We start from the raw sequence: 23,515 nt of genomic DNA on the forward strand, positions 1-23,515 counted from the left end.
ACGCCCGAATATTCACCTTCGGCCAACCGCGGGTTTATTTATATATAATTATACTTCTCTGTTTATTTTAATGTAGCTATACTAACCTAACTAACCGTCCATAGTGTTTTAAAGTGTTTTAATGTAGCTAACCTAACCGACCACTTTTGATATTTGAATTCATTTTTCCTGCGCAATAATAAAACAAATCCCGAGGTTGGCCGAAGGTGAATATTTGGGCGTGTTCGAGCAGGGACAGAACTTGATGTACATCTTTGGCTTCTCATGTGTGAGCTCTTACAGTGGAAACTGAAACCATGTTTTGCGCGACATCTGTTGGGTGGGCCCACAACTACTAGCAAAAATTAAAAACGTACGGACGAGTTCAACCCAATGTATTAGGTTTACTATATTAATTTGACTACTTGACGACTAATTGCTTTATAACAGATATATTTGAATTGTGCGACAAATACTTAATGTTATTTTGTAATAAAAATAATTATGTTCTATATAAATTGGTAGGAGATGAAAATTTTCTGTGTATGCTACACCAGAAAACATGTGGTTAACAAAATATAGTGAATTAAGTTTCACTGGTTTGTTTGCATTACTTCTCACATATAATCTTTGAAAGATTTGTGCAATGGGGGTGCATGACTTGAAGTAAGCTTTTGGACATACGCCATTGCTTAGAAATGGCGTATGTCCAAAAGCTTACTTCAAGTCATTACTTCTCACGATCGGTGAAGCTTATGTTAGTAAAAAATTATGAAAACTGCGCTCTAGCGGGTGGGCTCGGAACTAGGTCTCAGTCTGGGCAATGAGAGTTTCTCCCCCTGTGGGCGCCAGGCAGAGCGTGGAGTGACCGTGTAACCCGGCACGCGGGCCAACAGTATCGACCGCTCGAGGGTGGCACGCACTACGTGTAACCCGACCTCCCCACACACAGGTGCTTCCCCCCCCCCCCCCCCCCCCGGAACCAGCAAGCACTTGCCGGACTTCCCGGGCACCGACTCGTCAGATCAACCACCCCTTAGAAGCCTTCAAGATGGCTGCGACGAGACGTGCCGAAACGTCGTCCACCGCGGACGTGAACACCATCTGAACCTTGTGAGTCCGTCACCGAGAGAAGCGACCCTGTCGCCTTTTACATCTTAGGGCGGGATTCACAGTCGAAGGCTTGTTTGGCGAATAAGTAATACTTTATAAAGTAGTGCTTATTCTTCAAGTAGTACTTATTCCAGCAATGAATTCATAAACCAACACTTGACGAAGTAATACTTGAACAAGCACTACTTATATTGGCCATGCTGTACTTGAAGTATCTCAATAAGGACGAATTTTGTGTCAACGTAACGCAAGCAAATATACCGCTGTAAATACATAGTTTACCTGTTTGGAAAAAAAAATGCCCACGTTTCAAACCATAATTGCGATTAAAATAATGAAATTAATACGTAAGATGATATTTATACTTTATTTGATAGTGAACTTGAATAACATAAATATGAACATGTATTAAAAACGAATTTACAACTACATAAATATGTTTTGAATGTTTGTGTTGTTAAATTATGTTGGCTATCTTGTGTCTGCGATCTGTAAGTAGAGGTGTAAAAGTAACGAAAAAAAAGCGTACCCGTAGGTATGTATTCGTTACTATAACAATTAGTACTCGTTACTTTCGTATCGTTACGTTACTCGTTACTTCTGATACCGCATAACATGCTATGTTATGTTACAGCAACGAATCGAGTCGTATTGCGTACGCGTACAGTATGACGTCGCGTAAATAATAATAAATCGAATATAAACAATTAAAATTATTTGATAATTAACAGCTTTTGTTAACCAAGAAACAATTAAATCTCATTAGAGCGGCTTTATTATCTCTTTTAATATAACCAAAAAAACGTGAAAATACGCGATAGTAAAAAATAAAACATACATATTTATAATTTGTAAAAAATACTTTCTTACGTTGTTTCTGTCCCAATCTCAAACTTTGTCTACACACACAATACCTTTAATAAACAGTAAAAAACTTGGACGACGTATTTCCAAATTATACTTTACTTAATAAACAAACATCGTTCTTTGTAACGAATAAGCGCTCGCATGCGTAAAACATACGAAAAATGCGAGTAACGTGATGCAGCCGTGTGTAACGTTTCGTTACTCGGTACTAGACGGCGCACCCGTTACTCAGTACCGAATACATACGGTTTGCTACAGCTCTATCTATAAGCGGGTGAAGTTAACCACGTGGTAGCGAAACAACACGCTAGCTGCAGAAGAGGTTATGTACGTAGCCTGTATTGTTTACAAAACTAAGCGCAACGATTTGTTTCGTTTCTTTTTCTCCAAATTGAATTTGTTTACTCTCTCAATTTTAATTTAATATATGGAAAAATTAACGGGAATTAATACCTTGCTTACATAACCTATTCCTTACAACAAACAAATCCGTAGCAGTACTTGAGTCACCTAGATAGCCGACTTCATAAAGTATTACTTATATCAATGAATAAGCATGGCTTATTTGATTTGAATACTTGCGAAACAAGGCCAACTTATTTCATGACTGTGAATTCGATTTGAGCAGTATTTATTTGACGCAGTGCTTCGTGAAGTATTACTTGAAGTAGTCGTAATAAGCAGTGCTCTTTTTGTTCGCTATGAATTTATGCAATTTATTTAAGCATGCATATAAGCAGTACTTTTTTTCAAGTATTGCTTATATCACCACTATGAATTCCGCCCTTAGTCACCAACTACATCCGACAACAAAAATTTTGTATACGAAATTAAGTTGGATAGATAACTGTCAAAGATAAATACTAGTTGAGCTAGCTCACACTTCTCAATCCTAAACTTATTTGGAAACTAAAATAATGGCATAACAGGTAAATATTAACTTGTGATTTTTTATGCATTTTCCCACATTTTTATTACTCGCGGCAAAATAAAATTAATGATCTGCAATCTTCTCAAAGTTACAAACTGATCATTCGCTTCTTTTTTTTCTTCAAGATAAAATCATGCACATGCTACATTTATATTAACATTATATTTCCTTCGTAATCTGTTTAATCCTTCGTGTGTCCTACGTCATTTTAAAGATTCGTTGTGAATGGGCGTCCGCCACTTCTAAGTTTTCGCTGGGCACGATTCTGATTGGCCGAGTCCATCAAACATACAACATATCTTAGATCCAGTCCCATTTACAAAATATGTGATGGAAACTCAAGTCGTACAACTTATCCAACAAAATGGCAGCACCCATACGTAGTCCGTTATGAAAACAATTAAGGAGGGTTTATAACCGCTATGTTAGACATTTTCCCTTTAATTTTGATCTCCAGTTTAATTAGTAAAATGTTTTAGCATTCCAAGGCAAAATTAAAGTTTTTTTTTACTGATTTTACAGCGTGGTATTTATTGAAAGGCTACCGCCTAAATCCTCAAAGAGAAAGAAGCAAGTAACTTCACTTGGTCGACAAGTGTTACAGTGTAACTAGTAATAGTCTGACATTAAAATTGGCATAACACTGACATCAAAAACTGCCTAAAGCCAAGTTATATGCATTATCGAATCACAAAAAAAAAAAAAAAATGCTGAGAAAATCATAATTATAATTCTTTATTGTCATTTAACATATAGTGCAGTGTTTTAACGGCTCATATTTCTCATTAACATTGTGAACATTCAACGAAACTTTTAAGTTTTTTTTTGCTCAGTTTCACAGGGTTTGGTTTTTTTCCTTGCAAATATTTTACTCTTGAAGCCAATATACACAATAATATAAAAATATCATAACAATTATTTATATTGAAATTTTTAAAACTATTTATTACGATGTGCACAGAGCTGAAAATAAATAGATTTAAAAATAAATTTCAAATCAAGTACCCAGGTTCCTATGACATTAGATTTAAAATGGATCAAAAATATTAAGAATAAATTTATTTCAATTATAAAAGCTTTATAAACGTTAGTTCTGTGTTTAAAGTGTGTGTGTTTGGTAACCGTTGGACTTAGTTTATTTTAGTTTAGATTACTTCACAGCTGATTTATATTTCTGGCATTTACATAGTTGTAATCAATCGTGTCACGAATACAGGGCATTTATGTCTGCCCCTCGCTACCTTTCACACGCATTGTAAGTAACACAATAGAAAGGACTTCCAGAAACCTTAACTTAAACGCGAATAAACTAGACGCGCACTAGGTTTCAAACGATATCCGGATATTAAGGGACCCGTCTAATCAGGCTGCATGTTTCATAGTAAGGCGGGATGATAAGCGCGACGCTCGCTGGTGCTTCTAGCGCGGTGTCTCCTCTTCTCGTCATGCACAGGACAACTGTGGAATTTGAGCGATGACCGTAACATTATATGATTTAGAAAATAAGGTAAAGGTGTAATGCAAATTCCTTAAGTGCTTTCAACAATCTGTGCTGGTTGTTTAACGCCAAAAATTAACTCTGAAAAGACGCCTTTTTAGCCATTTTTACTCTTCTAAAATTACAGTTTAAAAACCTATTCCAAAATCAAAAAGTACTTTTCGGCCCTCAGCGAATTCTTAAATGCTATTAGTAAGCAGAACCCTCTCGGATATCTTGAGTAGTTTTGAAATCGTGTTTTTGCTGAAGCAGACGGCACCCTTGGGGGGGGGGGGGGGGGGAATTAGGTCTTATCTCGCCATTTCACATATTTTGATACTACTAGCAAAAAAAAAAAAGCTTCCGTATTAAATTTTTTTTGGCTTGACAGTCATAAGGCTTATCTTTGGCTAATTGTTGAAGTCAACACTTGTGAACTTGTGTGATTATCATTATGTGTATGAAATAATAAATTGATTTCTTCCAGGGACTGCAGACTGGATGGAGCCTGTTAGTTAATAGGTTAGATGCAACAAGTTATAGAAGGTCTAGGAAGTAAGGTTTATGCCTTGAAGTGCCCAAAAATTGGAATGAAAAGTAAAATTTATAAGTACAGCAAAAAAAAATTTGAAAAAAACACAAGGCAGGGCCTAACCCTCTTTAACTGTACACCCTCGCAGGGTTCCTGACTCATTCAAATTGCAAATGGCGGTGATTGCTAGTGCTGCGCGCACGTCTCGCGGGGGTCAAAGGTTCGACTCCAAACCTGCTCCCCTAGTTGACTATCCCACTAGTTTTATCTTGTAGTCCTGCGAATAATCCTGCGTCATACATAAAACCTAATTTTTAGTTCTACACTTTATACATTTTAAATACTCCCTTCGCACAATTTCCATGTATTTTAATTTTTTTTTATCTCACCATGCAGACATGCACTTTATATATTATTTTTGTGTTTGTGTTTCGGTCTGTTCCCAAAAAAACAGCAATCTAGATATACAGAACAACAGGCTACCAGGAGCTAACTGCAGTATATACACACATAACGATACTCCAAACAATCCTGTTATTCTGAAAATTTATCAGCAACTAAATTGTATACCAAAACGGGGGGGGGAAGAGGGGGATGTCGGTGTGCGGAATCAGAGAGGGGTGGGGTAGGGGAGATAAATAAATATATATATATATATACATATATATATACATATATATTTATATATATAGAGAGAGAGAGAGAGAGCGAGAGAAGGAAGGAAGGAAACAAAACGAACAGCCTGCGGCTGATTGTTTTACGGCGAAAGGAGACGCGTACCACAACCACGGTGAGAAACACATCTAAAAAAAAAAAAAAAAAAAAATGAAAAATGCAAATAACGGTAGGTCAACCAGCGCAATTTTAGCATTTCGATTTGCGAGAGTTGGCAAACATGCGTGGACACCCACAGTTCGCGACCACCTCAACCGTCGCCGACGAAGACCATTGTTTCGTTTCCGGCTTTGTTACGTAACGAGCCGACGGCTGAGTAAGCCCATGCCTACGGGTGATGTAACAGCAACATCGCAGACGACGTCACAACAACAAAGTGATTGTAATTACGCGGCGCAAGTAGGACGGACTTCCTTCTTCTGGAACCAGCACCATAGTGGAAGCAGTCATTCTTAGGCAGAACCTTCAGCAGTAACTACCAGTTCTGTGCGTGAAAGCACAAGTTTATAATAAACTACTTCCTCACAATGAATATAAGTATAAATTATTGTCTATATATATATATATATATATAAAATTTGTAACCACAGTTCTAAATTATAATTTTTGCAATTATACTCAAACGCCACTCCGTTAATACACCATTTCATAACTTCTGAACTAAGAAATTTTGTAAAATTACTTTTTTTATTAAAGTTTACGAAATATGTATGTTTTCTTTATATTTAGAATTTAATTTTTGATGTTTGCAATTGCAACCGCACAATTTTTTTCTTCCGTGCTGCCTATTCAGTTCCGCCTTTGGGAAGGGGGGGGGCGGGGGGGGGGGACACCGGTTGAAATATTCGGAGAGGCGAATGATGGAGAATATTGGGTGATATGAAATACGTCCCAGTCTTTAAGATCAAATGTTTTAAAATTAATTAACACATTCATTAAAAGGTAATTTTATCGCAAATCCCAAGAAATTTCAAATTCATTAGCAAAGTAAAGAAGAATATATATATATATATATATATATATATATATATATATTAGCTCCAGTCGATTATTTCCCCCCCCCCTTTTTTTTCCTTTCACCCCACCCACAGTCCACAAAAACGGAATCATCCGTGGCTCGATGGGTGCCGGACTGCAGAATGCAAGTGAGACGGGCACACACAGAACGAGGCACGACACGACAATCTGAAAGGAGTACTTCCATGTATTCACACACGAGCAACGCACACAGGATCTGACGCGAGTAGGGTTACCAGACGTCCGGCAAAAGGAGGACATGTCCTCCTTTTTATGTATTTTTTTGCGTCCGGCCGGATTTTCCTTAATGCTCCAAAATGTCCGGCTTTTTTATAAAGTGAGATAATTCCTGCAGTTACACTCTGAGTAAAGCGCGCGGTGCGCGGTAATGCGCTGTCCGCAGAGTCACCCCACTAGTAAGTAGTTCTATGACAGCTTGACAGGTAGCAGCACATGCAGAAGCACGTGTTTTTAATATGTTGTATATGCGTAGTTTGTTTGATTCTTTATACTGAAACTGTATTAAATGCCAAAACATTGTAGAATATTGTACTCCATCGTAATTAATTAATGGCTTTTTAGAAAAAATATATTGTCCTCCTTTTTAGTGAAATGTCCTCCTTTTTCGAGGTGAATGTCCTCCTTTTTTGTTATCAGTGTCTGGTAACCCTAGACGCGAGGCGACAGGATCTAACAGCTGCTCCAACTTCGTCCCGAGCTGACTGTCCGACGGCTGCAGTTGTTCTGCGCGTGCGCGAGTGTCACAATCAATTCGTCAACAAATACATGCCGTAGAGTGTTTGTAGCTGACTTTTTTGACGTGACAACGTCTAGTAAATCGATGAACGCCAGCTGCACGCACGAAAAAGTGTCCCGTTACGCAAATTGTCCCGTTACGCTCATTGTACGCTTGCATCGCATCTATCTCTCTTCCACTCGATTGGAACAACCATCGATTTGACTTTTTCGAGGCACATTAAACTTGAAACACTCCCATTCGTTTCCTACTTTTCCTATTATCGTCCTATCCTTAACAGAATAACACAGATTGGAAGAAGAATTTAAATAGCAAACATGTATAAAAGTTCTAGTTAAAATAATCTCTGCGTTAAAGTAATAAACATATTTGAATTAATGAGTGCAAATAAAAGTAAATTTATCAATTAAATTATAGATTTAAATTCACTCCTCCTTTGTATCCATACAAAATAGTGATAATTCAATAAGAATGATTCAATTTTATTCATGAAAGTATGCAATCATTTCATCAATGTTTAGTTATGACGTTGTCACGTTAAACTATCGTCCGTAAACCGACTTTACAGACAACCAATTTTTAGTTTGTTTTTTTCAACTTCCGAGTTCTATTTTTTCGGTACAAACAAGGTAAGCACAAACGTGAAATAAATAAACTGTGTTTGTTCGCTTATACACCACAACGATTCTTGTCGAGTCACGATTAGAGTGACGAAAATAACGACATATATTTACGAAGACCCGCCGTGTTTGGTTTGTAACCAAGGTTCTTTGAATGTAAAAAATTATGTTTCACGGCGTGGACCGGGGGGGGGGGGGGTATGGGGAGGGAGGGAGAGGGAGAGAGAGAGAGGGAGAGAGAGAGAGAGAGAGAGAGAGGGAGAGGGAGAGGGAGAGGGAGAGGGAGAGGGAGAGGGAGAGGGAGAGGGAGAGGGAGAGAGAGAGAGAGAGAGAGAGAGCCGTGCTCTATCAGGACGGCCTTGTTCGCACGGGGGAGCCCGTGGCGTCCCGACCTGCCCCGTCGAAGGCACGCACGGGCAGGGCCTGCACCCACGTCGGCGACAAGCGCGACGTAGCGAAGTATCTCCTCTGAGCCGGTGGAGCATTCTCCTCGCATCTCGACATCCCAGCGGTAACCGCAACACTACACGGCGGAGAAAACGAACATGAAGGTGTAATGTAGGTCCCTTTAAGGGGCCCGCCTCGTCAGGGGTGTATGTGTGTTAGTGAGGCAAGATGATAAGCGCGACTCTCTCTGGTGCTTCTAGCACAGTATCACCTCTAAGCGCAGGGCGCTGGACTGGAGCGCAGTCTTCTCGTCGTCACAGGATAACTAAGAAATTTGAGCGGTGACCGTAACATTATATGGCGGAGAAATGAAGATAAAGGTGTAATGCAAGTACCTCAAGTGCTTTCAATCATCTGTACCGGTTGTTTTAAGCCTAAAAATAAATGCTTTTCGTAAGCAGACCCCACTCGGATAGCTTGAGTAGTTTTTCCTGAAGCTCTGCGCACCGTATGTGTGCCCGGGTAGGCGGGGGCCTTTAAGCGGCATCAAGAACCTGTACCGGGCAGTCTCTTGCCTAAAAAATTATGAAAACACGCATATTTCAGCTATTTTCACTCGAATAAAAATAGCATTTCGAGAGAAAAAAAACACGGAAACCGCCCTCGTGGTATCTTTAAATGTTTTTCGTAAACAGACCCAACTCTCATTACCTTGGACAGTTTTTTTAAAATCTCGTGGTTTCTACTGAAGCCCTGCACGTCGCGATTGCTACAATGAAATTACTTCACCCTACTACGCGTATCTTTACGGCTAGACTGGACGGGTTGAGTGATAAGTCATCGTGCTAATTATACGTTACATATAGGTACAAGGGCGCAACAACTAAATTTCCAAAGGGGGGGCAATATACCTTTTTATAAAGAATCGTGGATCCCCGCTATTAAAATGTGTATTTGAAGGTGCAAAATGGTGCTATTTAAGCAGTTTTATTATCTAAAAATTGATTACACAACACTTTCTTTGCCCCCGTTTGCCCCCACTTCAAGGTTTCAGAAGGGGGGGGGGCAAAATACCCTTGCCCCCCCTCCCTCTGTTGTTGCGCCCCTGTTTACATAGTAAGCTGTGTAATGACATTACAGTACCGATGTTTTACAAGTTAAGTGAGCGTGTCTCGGCTGGTCTCCTGAAGAGAGAACTTATTGTCGCTGGCCTTGGGGAGGCGGTCGTTAAAAAGAGAAGGAAAAAAAAGTGTAACAAGTGGAGGAGGCAACATCGTTTATACTTCCGTGCGACACGAGAATTCCTGTCCGGAAAATACCTGACGTCTCCCCCGACCCAACCTCCCGTAGGCTCGGGAGAGCTGTAATGGCCTGCACGAGGTAAGTTATTTCCTCCCCGCTGGGCCGGCTAGTTACTACCGTCCGCTAGTGACACTACAGTAGTTACGTATACTCCACTCGTTTACATTCACAACACACGCCCCCTGAGGGCCTTGTCACAATGTCAAAACTTTCGCTTCCAACATCTTTTGCCACATAATGTTGGAGGGTTTCGACGTGACCGAAAACGTCCATAGCGCAAGTTGTAGAATTGAGTTTCCATAAAACATTTTTGCATATAGGACGGATACTATGTCCGATATGTTGGATGTTGGACGGAATCAGCCGAACAGAATCGTACCGTGCGAAAATGGGGGGGGGGGGGGGGGGGGAATCCTTTTATTTAACAACGAATCTTTAAGACACAGCACATAAGCTATCAAAGAGGTTATGAAGATTAGAGAACTAAGATAATTACAATATGAATTAAATCATTCATTTGGAATATACCATTGCTAGTTTGCACTGTACATCATTATAGAAAAAAACTATTTGAAATACGCCATTTCTAGTTCGCATTGTACATCATTATAGAAAAAACTATTTGAAATACGCCATTTATAGTTCGCACTGTACATCATTATAGAAAAAACGAAGGATGAAACAAGCCAAAATAAGCCGATGTAAAATGTTAAATGAATACAAAGTTCATTCTTCGGGTTTCCTCTAAGAAACACAGTGCAAATTAGCAATAGCGTATGTCAAAATTAATTATTTCAAACTATCTTCCTCCTCCAAAAGTCGTCACTTATAACATGAATGTCGTATGCAAAATAATTTTAATATGTAAAAAGCAAATTATATATTTATAATATTAAAAACATATTTTTTTAAACTATATATTGAGTATTAAAGAGAGTTAAATTCATAGACCTTTTAAAATAAATTAAATGCACATAAAACACAAATTCAAAATTTTTATATACATTATTTTCTTGATGAGATTAAAATTGAAATAGTTCAGCCCAAAAATAAAATTTCGATAGCATGGCATGATTTAAAACATATTTGCGTACATCTGCTCAACTAAATTTGGTGAAGAAATTTGAAAGGCATTTTTCTTCCATTATTTCCCTTGTAACTCTATGGTCAAATAAAGTTGGAGACGAAACTTTGACAGTGTGACACAGAGCCTTTACACGAACACAAGCGCTTTGACCTTCACAACACCGTGGTCAAACAATCCTAGTGTTTCATTTCTGACAAATTATTGTTTCATTATTCATTCATTATGGTCATAATTATGATTAACGATCCGTCTGTTTGTGCCTGATGACGGGATGACGGGAGCAGATGTCAGTGCCCGAAACGTCGCAAGAGATTCGTCGTAGAAAAAGGCCTACTGTGTTCATCCGCGCTACCGTCTTTGTGTCGCCCCGATTTTCTGTTTCGGTTCGTCTGTGCGTCGCCCTGTTGTCTTTCTGTCTTGTGGCTACTGTCTTGTCGTTGTCAGCACACTGTGTTCTCCTGTGCTGTAGTTTTTTTTAATACATTCCTTCCATGCTTTATAGGCATGTAAGGACATCAGATGATATTGGCTTGGTATCTGTATGATTTTATATATATATATATATATATATATATATAGAGAGAGAGAGAGAGAGAAGGGGGGGAGGGAGTTTTTATCATTCTAGAGGTTACTTCATTGGCAACCAGTGTAAGCCAGCAAAGGTGTTATGTCCATGAAATTATTTTTAATCATATTTCCTCATTCTAAGAATCATTCAAAGAACGTAATTATTATACGTTTTCAAGGATAACGCTTTTTTTTGTATCGACGCCAACGTTAAACAACAGCACCAACAGGTCGAGGCGCTATTTCTGCGCGCGCTCCTGTGCGCGTGACTTCGCCGCGTGTTTTCGCCGCAGGTGGAACAGGTTTCGCAAACTGGAAGCGATAATAAGGATCTCGAAAAGAAAAATAAGAGAAAAAAAACATAACGACTACGGGGTCAGCACATCTTGAAATTCTGGATTTCCCCACCAATGGGAAGCCTAAGGAGATATCAGGTATGCCTCAAAGATCGACGTCACCTGCTGTTTCATTTTTCCCCATGACAAAACAGTGCGAAACTGCAGTGGCGTTATGTCCAATTAAATAAAAATTTCCGATTGCATGAATGATTTAAAGAAAGCACTGACAAGCTGTTTTGTGGGCCACTGTACCAAAAAACTAACTTTCTACAAAATTAATAAGATGACCATACAAATGATTTTTTCTTCATATTTTGTAAAAGTCGGCGTTGATTGAACGTTGTAAACAAGCGGGACCAATCTCAACAGTTCTCACCCCGAAACTCATACTCCACAACACAAAAATCTGTTTTCCTCTAGCGTGACAGTCTAGTGGTTCCTACCCGACTACTCTTTATCTAGTCCCGTCTCCTCTTCTAGCCCTGTGCACGTGGTCGCGTCGATGGAAGAATCATATGATCGCCAACGGTTTATAATTGTTTTGACGTGAATGCGTCTTTCAAATTGCTTCCATAGTGGGAGGCAATTCAAAAACCGAATGATGACAAAATCTGGGGATACAATTTGGTGTTGCAGCTACATATCTATCATCTCCATCTCCATCCAAAATATAATTACACCACTGGATATCTAAAGGACCAAAAAATGCGTTACGCTAAGTGAAGACCTTGACGCATCGCGCGCGGTGGAGGGGGAAGCGCCGCCATTAAGAGGTCATTTTTCAGCGTCTCGAGATTTCAGTTTAGTATGACTTTAGACTCGGAGAAGCTACGACGTTCGTTTCAGTTTCAAACGTCAGCTCTCGTCAAAATCTATCGATTGCATGTATACAACCTATAATTCATAAATTTATAACACGATAATTATTTGTTTACTTGATTTATTTCCTGAACCCAATAAACGGAAATAATTGCTATAATAAACAAAACATGAAAACCCGGAGAACTTCTTAGTGTTCAAACATGATTATAACATACATTAACTAGCGTATTTTATATTTTGTACAGAAAATATTACCTGTTACGTACACGTATTCACGTACAACAAACGGCAGTGGCCATGACACAGCCACGCCCCTATTTTTTAATAACACCCATTTTAAAAAAAAACCAAGGCTATGGACAACGTGTTTTTTATTTCTAATATAAATTAAAATTCTATAAGATATATTAACATGTTTTATTTCAATTTAACCAAAATAACACAAAGTAAGTACGCGCATTGCATATGCACACAAAAGTACAAAACACGTGATGATTTCAATTATTTATATCAAATCCCTTATAAAACATGCTCTCCATGTCACAAGCCGCCAGTTTAGCTTCTGAATGCGCAGATATTCTGTGCTTAACAGTTAAAAAAAAAATTTCAGAACTTTTAATAAAGATTCCTTTGGAAACTATTTGCCAAGAAATAGTATGTGAAACTACAAGGAACTTTATTGTAACTTTGTAATGCACTTGGCTATGGTTATTTTTGCATGCATGAAATACGTTTTTCGAGATAACTGAACATTTCTTACGAAAATTGGCGCATAATTTTATATCTTAATTGAAATTTCAATCAAGCACGATATTTTTAAAACCACGGAAATAATTCATTAATTGGACTTTATTTTGTTGTATTATGCTTATTATGTGCGCAGTTAATACGGGAATGCTATTCAGGGAGCTGCTTATTGGAGGTACTGGGTCAACACAAAGAATAAATGCCCGGGTAATAATCCGAACCAGTATTACTACACTATTATGTAGTGATACAGTTGTTTTCATGTAAATGTTTAAATTTATAAAATACATGTAATTTTAAATTAATATTTGTTCCGTTTACAAAAGAAATATATATATATAGTGTGGGAGTGGTGATAGGAAAAAAGATTTTAAATATAACCACAAATAACGTTCGACGTTTCTTTGATAGTGAAGTTAATATGTCAGGAGCAGTTAATTTTCTTAATCTCGGACTCGCCTTAATATATCTGACGCGCCTTAATATATCTGACGCGCCTTAATATATCTGACTCGCCTTAATATATCTGACTCGCCTTAATATATCTGACTCGCCTTAATATATCTGACTCGCCTTAATATATCTGACTCGCCTTAATATATCTGACTCGCCTTAATATATCTGACTCGCCTTAATATATCGGACTCGCCTTAATCTATCGGACTCGCCTTAATCTATCGGACTCGCCTTAATCTATCGGACTCGCCTTAATCTATCGGACTCGCCTTAATCTATCGGACTCGCCTTGATCTCGGACACAATGGGACATCGCAATAATTGTAGACAGGGTAGTTTCCCGTGCGACAATGTGAGTGTAAGGACACGGACTGCCCACAGGACTGTTGTAGAAGGAAGGGCTTTGTTTCACAGCCCGTCGCGTGACAGCCGGGAGATAGGAGGATGAGCGATGGGCGAAGTGGCAACAAGGCAGTTCCTTCCCGCCTCCCCTGCGCCTAGGCCGCTGTACCTTATCATATACCAGCGTGCGGTGCGGCCTGTACACCAGGCGCTGCCAAAATACACATTTCGAAAATTAAGTTTTGCTTGAATATTTAAAGAGATACGATGCCTTCGCACCGTACGTTTCTTAAAATTAAGAAATGACCCAAGGTCGCTATGTGATGTTTTAGGTGGCACACAACGTACTGCCTGAAAAATTGTAACGAAGTCAATTAATTATAAAAATTATAAATTATAAAATAAAAAAAGGTTTGTTCACGAAGCGACCTAAGTGCTTACAACATCTACGTGTGACGTTTATTTTAGAGTTCTATAATAAAAACAGACCAATTCGTATGCATCCTTATCCCGCCAGTTGGCTATATACTATCCACCCCCCACCCCCCACCCCACCCACCAAGGGCGCCCATATGATAATTTGTAGGGGGGGGGGCCAGACTTAGGGGTATGAAGTATTTTTAATCTTTTGGAAGACTTAACTGCGGCTTGTTACTAGCCATAAAATAGTTCCAGTTCTGACCCTGTTAAAATTTTTTGTCCTGTTACTAAAATACTAGACCACAGTACTCATTCGCCATAAAAAAAAAATCTTTATTGGCTACTTTATTAATTAAATATTAACTATTTTATTGAAACAAATGAATTTTTAGCATTAAAAATGCAGGAATACAGTCCTTAAACTTTTACAGCGTCTCGGGTACACGGATATCAAGAATACAGTCCTTCAACTAATTGCTCTCTTTACCCCTAAATAAATGTCGCGTACAAATTAAATTAAAATAATTATAAAGTTGAAAACGTGTTGGTCAAAAGATTCAACTTTGGGAGAGAAACGATTTAAATATGTTATCACAGTCAGAAAACAGTTGTTTTTAAATGTAACACCTGAAATACGCTTATAATTATAGTCAAAAATTGTTTCACAATTAAATGAATATTACTATGTTTCGATATGAATCATAATTGCTTATCATTTAGAATTAGCACAGATGGATTCAGTAGTCGAGGACTATAAGTTTATTAAGTGATAGTAAAGCGCAGAAAAAATTAGTTTATTATTAAACTAGACAATTTAACCAAACAGTATTTATTTAGAGGTTAAGGAATTAAGTGACACCAAAACCAATGAAAATAATCGAAAATTTCTAAATGCTGACATAACTCATAATCAGCTTTACACAGAAGAGTTTAGTTCAGCGCAATTAATCCACACAAAACAACTGGACAATATGTCGACGCGTATTTTAAGAATATAAGAAGATCCACATCGCAGTATAATTTTTTTTCGTGTCGTGTGGTGCGGGCCCATAGGCTACAGCCTAGATAGCCTGCGCGTAAATACGGCCCTGATAAACCCTTAAATAACATGTTCAGTACTTAACTTCAGAATTAAGAGTACATTAGAACCTCGATTTTACGGAGCCCGGACTCAACGAAGCCGGGTTTTTACGAATACATTTTTCAGGAACCAACTAAAATTCGGAAATTTTGACACCAAAATATATTTAATAAAAATTAAAAAAACACTATGAAAACATATAAAAATATTAATTTTTTATGCACAGCGTATTCATATTTTAAAGCTAATACAACAGCCATTTACCGTTAGTGAATATTGTATAAGTTATTGCGGCATCAAACTCAAAATCGAAAAGAAAAAATGGACTAGTTACACTTTATTTGTCGCAAAGTTTGAAATTTCTTCGATTGAAAAATTATGTCAAGGCCGTAAAAATATATATTTTACCGCAAATGAACTATACTCAACATTACTTACTCATTCCAACATTTCCAGCTCGTGAGCATAGCAACTGAGCTTGAAACCTTGTGAAGCGTGAGAGAAAGAAACGATATTGAGTAGCTACTTCCTCTCCTTTCCGCTAATATCCAACAACCCATGCCATTAGGCATTATCTTGACATGTGTCGCATTCATTACCTTCGCTGCATCGGTTTCCCAGTAAAAAACGCTCAAAAATGGTATAACTGACAGCAAGTAGACGTGACGAGCGAATTTTCAACTAAGTTTTTTTTAACTTACTATACAAACAAATAATTCCCTGTGGCTATCACAAATTCAAGGGCTTCTCGCACTAAAATGTACTGTGTTTTTAATGAATGTCTGTCGTTACAGAGCAGCGTTTTTCTTCACCAAATAAGCCTATGATTAGAGACAGTAAAAATTCGCGGATTCCTTTCAAGACAGGCTGGAATCCAAACTCATTTAGCTTAATGCTGCGTCAGTGATTGGACCGCAATTTACCTGAAGGACTCTAGGCCAATGGCAAAGACTCAACTAAAGAAGTATCGAATCATAAGAATCGCAATAAACAGGTGTCCCGAGTCGGTAGCCAATGACCAGGTGATAGTTGCCCGAGTACATAGAGAATCGTGGAGTCTATCCGAGTGGTCATTGAAACCGCGAATTTTTTCAGTCCCTACCTATGATCACTTTTATGAAACAGTACAGGTGTACACTGAACTGTGTGCTTGATCTCCTCGATTATGTTACTAAAAGTGCGTTCATTCATATTCTTCAAGCCTATCTGTTAAAGATTAACTGATAAATATGATAAGGTGAAGTCCATAAAAATGCAAGGCAGGGAATTCTTCCAGCTCATCAACCTAACCCTGGAAAGTCTCGTCTGTTTTCAGTTGTCTCTGGCAAGGAGTGAACAAGTTTGCAAACTCAAATATAAATTTATTTTAGTAGCACGCGTCTTACGAAAAGGAAAGATATCCAAGAAAGGCATGTCGGACAACCTACTGTCACCACACAAAAGTTAACATGATGCAATGCGTGGTGCAACTGTGTTTAGTCGCTGTGATGTCACTATGCAATGAGGCAAGTTGTGGAATGTTAAAAAAAAATAAGGGGAACGCAAGGAGGGCAGAGGGCAGATGGCAGTCTTGTTTTTACTATTTAATATTATATATATTCCGTTCAATAAATTATAACATGTATCTTCACGGGGTGGGGTGTTTAAAATTTTATGAAGATAACGATTTTACGAATGCAATCCAAGCGACCGTGAGCGTACGTAAAATCGAGATTCTAGTGTAAATTGCTTACGAGTCTACTGAAGGTAGCGGAATCCTTATCCCTTTAAACACTTTTGAAGGGAAAAAGTGGTTTTCCTCAAATTCAAAATTCCAACATAAATTTTACGTTGTAGACTTTTCTGGACAATAATTCTTATTTGAGTAACTTTAAAGGTGTTAGCTTACCTTAAAAATTGTGAATAATCTGAACGGATGTGACGAATGAGGAAATCTAAGAAACACTACATAATAACACTTTCACTGATTTATTTACACTTAAGTTATTTATACTGACTGAATACACTAAACTAAATCTAGACCAGATGCATAAAACTGTAGACCTAAAGACTATTGAAAAATCTCTGTTTTGAGATGTTATTTGTGAACATACACATTATGACGAAAAAGTAGCAAAACATTTCGCCGTCTACAAGCACGTGTCAACTGTCGCGTCGTCTAAACTCTGACTGTTCTAAATCTGTTGTGTTGTGTTATCGCGTGAGCTTGGGTAGCATTACGAAGGGGAATGACTCGCCACGGGCGTTGCGCTTGAACAGCGTTTTCTCCCTGTACACAACACCTTATATCGCAGCGGCAGAAACTAATGCTTGAACTAACATAAAAAATGAAGCAGACATGTAAAAAACGATATACAATAATATCTTCGTGTTGAACCACTTCTACATAATACCGAATTTAAATAATTTTCTTTAAAGTAAAGCACCTGACTACACTATTTTTTTTCCTTCCCTGAAAGCTAGGGGGGGGCCACGGCCCCCCCCTGCCCCCGGGTATGGGCGCCCTTGCCACCCACCCACCCGGCGGTAAAAACTAACGGCCGCCCTCCCCTCCGTGTTCCCTGGTTGGAGCAGGGGAAGCCTTCTTTTCACAGACGAGAGAGCCAAACGCCCGATCGTGCATCATCGGTTTATTTTATTTTGGACAACTCATGATAACTAATGGTCAATTAGGTTAGGTTAGCTACATTATAAATACTTTAAAACATTGTGGACGGTTGATTTGGTTAGGATAGCTACATTAAAGATACTGTGAAATCATGTAAACGGTTTCCTAGCCCTGGATAGCTACATATTAAAAAGTTAATTTGCTAAGCAACCTTCGGGTAACTTCGGGTGTGGCTCTCTCGTCTGTGAATTGAAGGCTTCCCGTGCGAGCATGCCCGGCGCCGAGAGCGGGTCCGCGGTGTTGTGTGGTCGCTGACCGCGGCAAGTGCCCGCCATAAACTCCCGAGGAGCCCGAGAGAGAAATATACATAGTTTCTGACCGCGAGGCGGCCCCGCGCGTTTATTTTTACCCGTGGAGGCGCGGCCGGCCGTTAGAGCGAGCTGAGAGCTTAGCCGCCGGCGCCGGAGCCCGCCGCGCTGTGCAGGTGCCACACGCACTCTCTATCTCTCCCTCTCCCCCCCCCCCCCCCGGCCAAACCGGCTGTTCGTCCGTCCCGTCTCACCATCTGTCCGTTCTCTCCATTCATCCGTCCGTACAACCGTTTTCCATCCGTCCGGGAACGCTATTAACTCCCTCCTCGTCTCTCGCACCGTCATAGTCACTCCATCCATTCCCTTTACTCATCCGTCCGTGCAACCGTCTTCTTCTCGCGTCTGTCCGTACAACCGTTTTCTATCCATCCGGGACCGCTATTAACTCCCTCCTCGTCCCTCGCACCGTCATAGTCACTCCATCCATTCCCTCCACTCATCCGTCCGTGCAACTGTCTTCTCACGTATGTCCGTACAACCGTTTTCTATCCGTCCGGGACCGCTATTAACTCCCTCCTCGTCCCTCACACCGTCATAGTCACTCCATCCATTCCCTCCACTCATCCGTCCGTGCAACTGTCTTCTCACGTATGTCCGTACAACCGTTTTCTATCCGTCCGGGACCGCTATTAACTCCCTCCTCGTCCCTCGCACCGTCATAGTCACTACATCCATTCCCTCCACTCATCAGTCCGTGCAACCGTCTTCTTCTCGCGTCTGTCCGTACAACCGTTTTCTATCCGTCCGGGACCGCTATTAACTCCCTCCTCGTCCCTCGCACCGTCATAGTCACTACATCCATTCCCTCCACTCATCCGTCCGTGCAACTGTCTTTTCACGTATGTCCGTACAACCGTTTTCTATCCATCCGGGACCGCTATTAACTCCCTCCTCGTCACTCGCACCGTCATAGTCACTACATCCATTCCCTCCACTCATCCTTCCGTGCAACTGTCTTCTCACGTATGTCCGTACAACCGTTTTCTATCCGTACGGGACCGCTATTAACTCCCCCCTCGTCTCTCGCACCGTCATAGTCACTACATCCATTCCCTCCACTCATCCGTCCGTGTAACCGTCGTCTTCTCACGTCTGTCCGTACAAACCGTTTTCTATCCGTCCGGGACCGCAATTAAACTCCCTCCTCGTCCCTCGCACCGTCATGGTCACTCCATCCATTCCCGTCACTCATCCGTCCGTGTAACCGTCGTCTTCTCACGTCTGTCCGTACAACCGTTGTCTGTCCGTACAAACCGTTTTCTATCCGTCCGGGACCGCAATTAAACTCCCTCCTCGTCCCTCGCACCGTCATGGTCACTCCATCCATTCCCGTCACTCATCCGTACATGCAACTGTCTTCTTCTCACGTCTGTCCGTACAACCGTTGTCTGTCCGTACGACCATTTTCTATCCGTGCGAGACTGCAATTAACTCCCTCCGTCATGCCTTTCGCACCGTCCTCGTCTCTCAATCTGCTCCATTCCCCACTAATCCGTTTTGATAGCAAGGAAAACACAAGTATTTAAATTCAATCATGTGTGGTAATCGACATTTTGTCAATTTCCCTCTCTTTTCGGGACCCCGGGCCTTTCATGGAGGCCCTCCCCCTAAATATTCGAAAAATTTGCTCTTTCGAACAACTTTTTAAACCCAACATGTAACTCAAATTTTGACGATGGTTTTGCTAATTTATCTCGTGTTATTTTTTCCTGATAAATTTCCTCGGGTCAGATTTATAAATGCTTACGAACAAATTTCCTGTAGAATCGCGTTATGATGCGTAGCAATATTTTTTTTTTTTTTTTTTTTTTTTAACGAAATCTTGAATTGAAATAGATATTTAGCAGTCCATTAAGTTACAAGATTATAAAAAATTTGATTTTCCTTTTCCCATTAATGTCTGCATTTCTAACAAAACACTGGACATATAGTAGTACAATCTCCATAGGGTTTTACCCCTAGATTTTCTTTGTTAACCCGGCTGTTTTAGTCATAAGCCCTTGCCGTCTCAGGGCCCCCACGGGCGTGAATACGGAATACGCCGTAAACGCGAAACAGGAGAATTGTTAAGATATCCAGCTTTGTCCAGAGACTGGGGCTACCCATCCCAGCATAGACACCACCTGCACCCCCCGCCTCGCTCAGCTAAACGGACAATTGGCTGCGTCCTAAGCAGCATTGTTGGCGCCTTCATCACACTGGGACCCCTCAAAACACCCAGTGAACCAGTGGTCCGGTGGAGGCCTAGCTGTCCAGGCTAGTAACCGGAGCTGTATCGCCACTCACTGCGTCTTCTCCGCACAGGGCTAGATAACACTTGGAGTCTGCTCCAAGCGAGAACACTGGACAAAAAAAATAAGCATCTGCGGACTTGCCCTTTTTCCCGGGACCTGGACTGCTGGTTGCGACAGCTCGCGCACCCTCCGTCCCGGACCGGCGAGAGAGCACTGAAACGCCACTCCCGCGTCCGCGCGAGCTATCAACACAACTGCGACAAATACAAGTGACACGAATCAAGGCTGTTCGACGCCTCTTGCCAGACTCGGCTCGTAAAAAAAAAGCAATCCTAGTACAGAACGTAGCGGGAATTCTCGGTTCCGTTGAGGACTAGTACCAAAAGTACCACGAATTCTCGAATCCGTTGAGGACTAGTACCAAAAATACCGCGAATTCTCAGTTCCGTTGAGGACTAGTACCGAAAGTACCGCGAATTCTCGGTTCCGTTGATAACTAGAACCGAAAGTACCGCGAATTCTCGGATCCGTTGAGGACTATTTCCGCGAATTCTCGGTTCCCTTGAGGACTAGTACCGCGAATTCTCGGTTACGTTAAGGTCTAGTCACTAAATTCCGGGTTCCGAAAACCGCGTTACGGCTCCGAGTACCCTTAAGCACAACCTGTTAGCACCGGACCCGCAACGAGCCGACGAGAGCCACAAGGTAAGATCAGCGTGGAGAGAGGCGACGGCGCCCGACAAGGAGGATGCCTTCCTTCCCCGAGGTCGACCTCTCGCCGCGGCACAGCGAGACCAAACAATGACGCAACGAGATAAGATCTTATCTCGCCCACACAGTGCCACACACAGCCACACACAGCCACACGGACAACTCTCGAGCCTCCGTGTGTCTTGCCGGCCCGGCGGCGCGGCGGGTCAGCTGCAGACTCGCGTGTATCGCGCTTGGATGGCAACCACTGTTGCCAGATTGTTAACACTAACATTATTATTTCGTATACTATCGATAAGTTTTCGTATTTTAGATACTTCAGTCAGGTAGTGAGGCCAAGCAGCTAGAGTGTCCAGGTACTGTGGCCATGTACTGTGGCCCGGTACTACGGCCAAGTACTACGGCCAGATACTAAAGTCAGGTAGTGTGGCCAAGTAGCTAGTGTGGCCAAGTAGCTAGTGTGGTCAGGTAGTGTGTCCAGGTACTGTGGCCAAGTACTACGGCCAGATACTAAAGTCAGGTAGTGTGGCCAAGTAGCTAGTGTGGTCAGGTAGTGTGTCCAGGTACTGTGGCCAAGTACTACGGCCAGATACTAAAGTCAGGTAGTGTTTGTCAAGTAGCTAGTGTGGTCAGGTGGTGTGTCCAGGTACTGTGGCCAGGTACTGTGGCCAAGTACTACGGCCAGATACTAAAGTCAGGTAGTGTGGTCAAGTAGCTAGTGTGGTCAGGTAGTGTGGTCAGGTAGTGTGTCCAGGTACTGTGGCCAAATACTACGGCCAGATACTAAAGTCAGGTAGTGTTTGTCAAGTAGCTAGTGTGGTCAGGTGGTGTGTCCAGGTACTGTGGCCAAGTACTTATGGATTTTTTTAAGACCATAAAATAGTGCAATTTGATAGTTATTACAGTTGTTATAGGTATGTTATGAAAGAAAAAAAATATTTATTTAAACCGTTATTATTTTACACAAGAAAATATTTCAAGCAGTCGGTCACAATTAACAAGGCATTCCATTAATTAATTTCTATAGTCGATTACAGCTCAAATTTTTTACATTTAAATGTATTAAAAAAAACTTGACAAAAATGGTTGAAACCAAGATGGCGTGTATATGATAACTGTTCTTAGAAGAGAGTATTGAATATTATATGATGCTGTTATTGATGAAATATGATGTATTGCCAAAAATCTCGTTCCAAATTCTACTTTTAAAAATAAAATTGTCCTTTAACGCATTTATAAAATATTTTTTTATTATAAAATTGTGTCTAAAATGTTTTTGCTCTTTGGATATATCTAGCAACAGAGCACACTGAAACAAGGGCAGCACTAATAGCAAATGTGCTTTGGAAAGGGAGATTAAATTCCAAATAAAATGCACACTGCAATTCAATGATGAGAAGCACTCTATTGCTAATATAATTCATTGGAAACCTTACAAGTTATAAGATACCAACAAGATACGGTGACATTTACACACAATCTTCAGATATTTCTTTTTAACTCTGGGATTTAAAACGGGAGGTAGGACAAAATTATTTTTCCCCACAGCTCATACATAGTCTCTCTCGACGACCACGAAGAAACCACATGTTTAAATGGTTTTTATGTCGTAACAATTTTTCATCGTTTAATATTGTAAATTTGTCTTCTTTAACAGAGAAATCACACTTTGAGAGATTTACAAAGAATAAAATAGTGTATTATGATTTAATATAATATCTTAAAACACAAGCAATTGCTGGTTTGCGCTGTTTGTTCAAAGAATAAAGCCAACAGTAATGGAGAACAAAGATAAAAACAGAAACACAAGCTGATGTCAAAGGTTAGATGCCTAGTATAGAATGCAGATAATTATACGGAAAGAATTTGGTTTTAAAAAAATGGTAGCGCAGAAGAACACAATAGCCTGACAACGACACAACTGCAACAAGAACACAAAATTACAAAAAACAAAACAGCTCCGGACCAAAAAAGCGACGCACAGACGAACTCAGTGACGGAGCTCAACAAATAATCTGGACAAGACACGCCAAGGCCTAACAAAGAACTTTTCTATGACGTAACAGTTATGGCG

The 23,515-nt window shown here is 40.3% G+C and overlaps 1 protein-coding gene across 6 annotated transcripts in view; it reads right to left on the reverse strand.

The window, feature by feature from the left end:
• The window catches only part of LOC134539703 (rho GTPase-activating protein 23), a 492,628-nt gene that overhangs the window by 128,196 nt on the left and 340,917 nt on the right, over positions 1–23,515 (reverse strand). The window lies entirely within an intron of this gene.

This window comes from Bacillus rossius, chromosome 15 (assembly GCF_032445375.1).
Source record: "Bacillus rossius redtenbacheri isolate Brsri chromosome 15, Brsri_v3, whole genome shotgun sequence".
NCBI lineage: Eukaryota > Metazoa > Arthropoda > Insecta > Phasmatodea > Bacillidae > Bacillus > Bacillus rossius.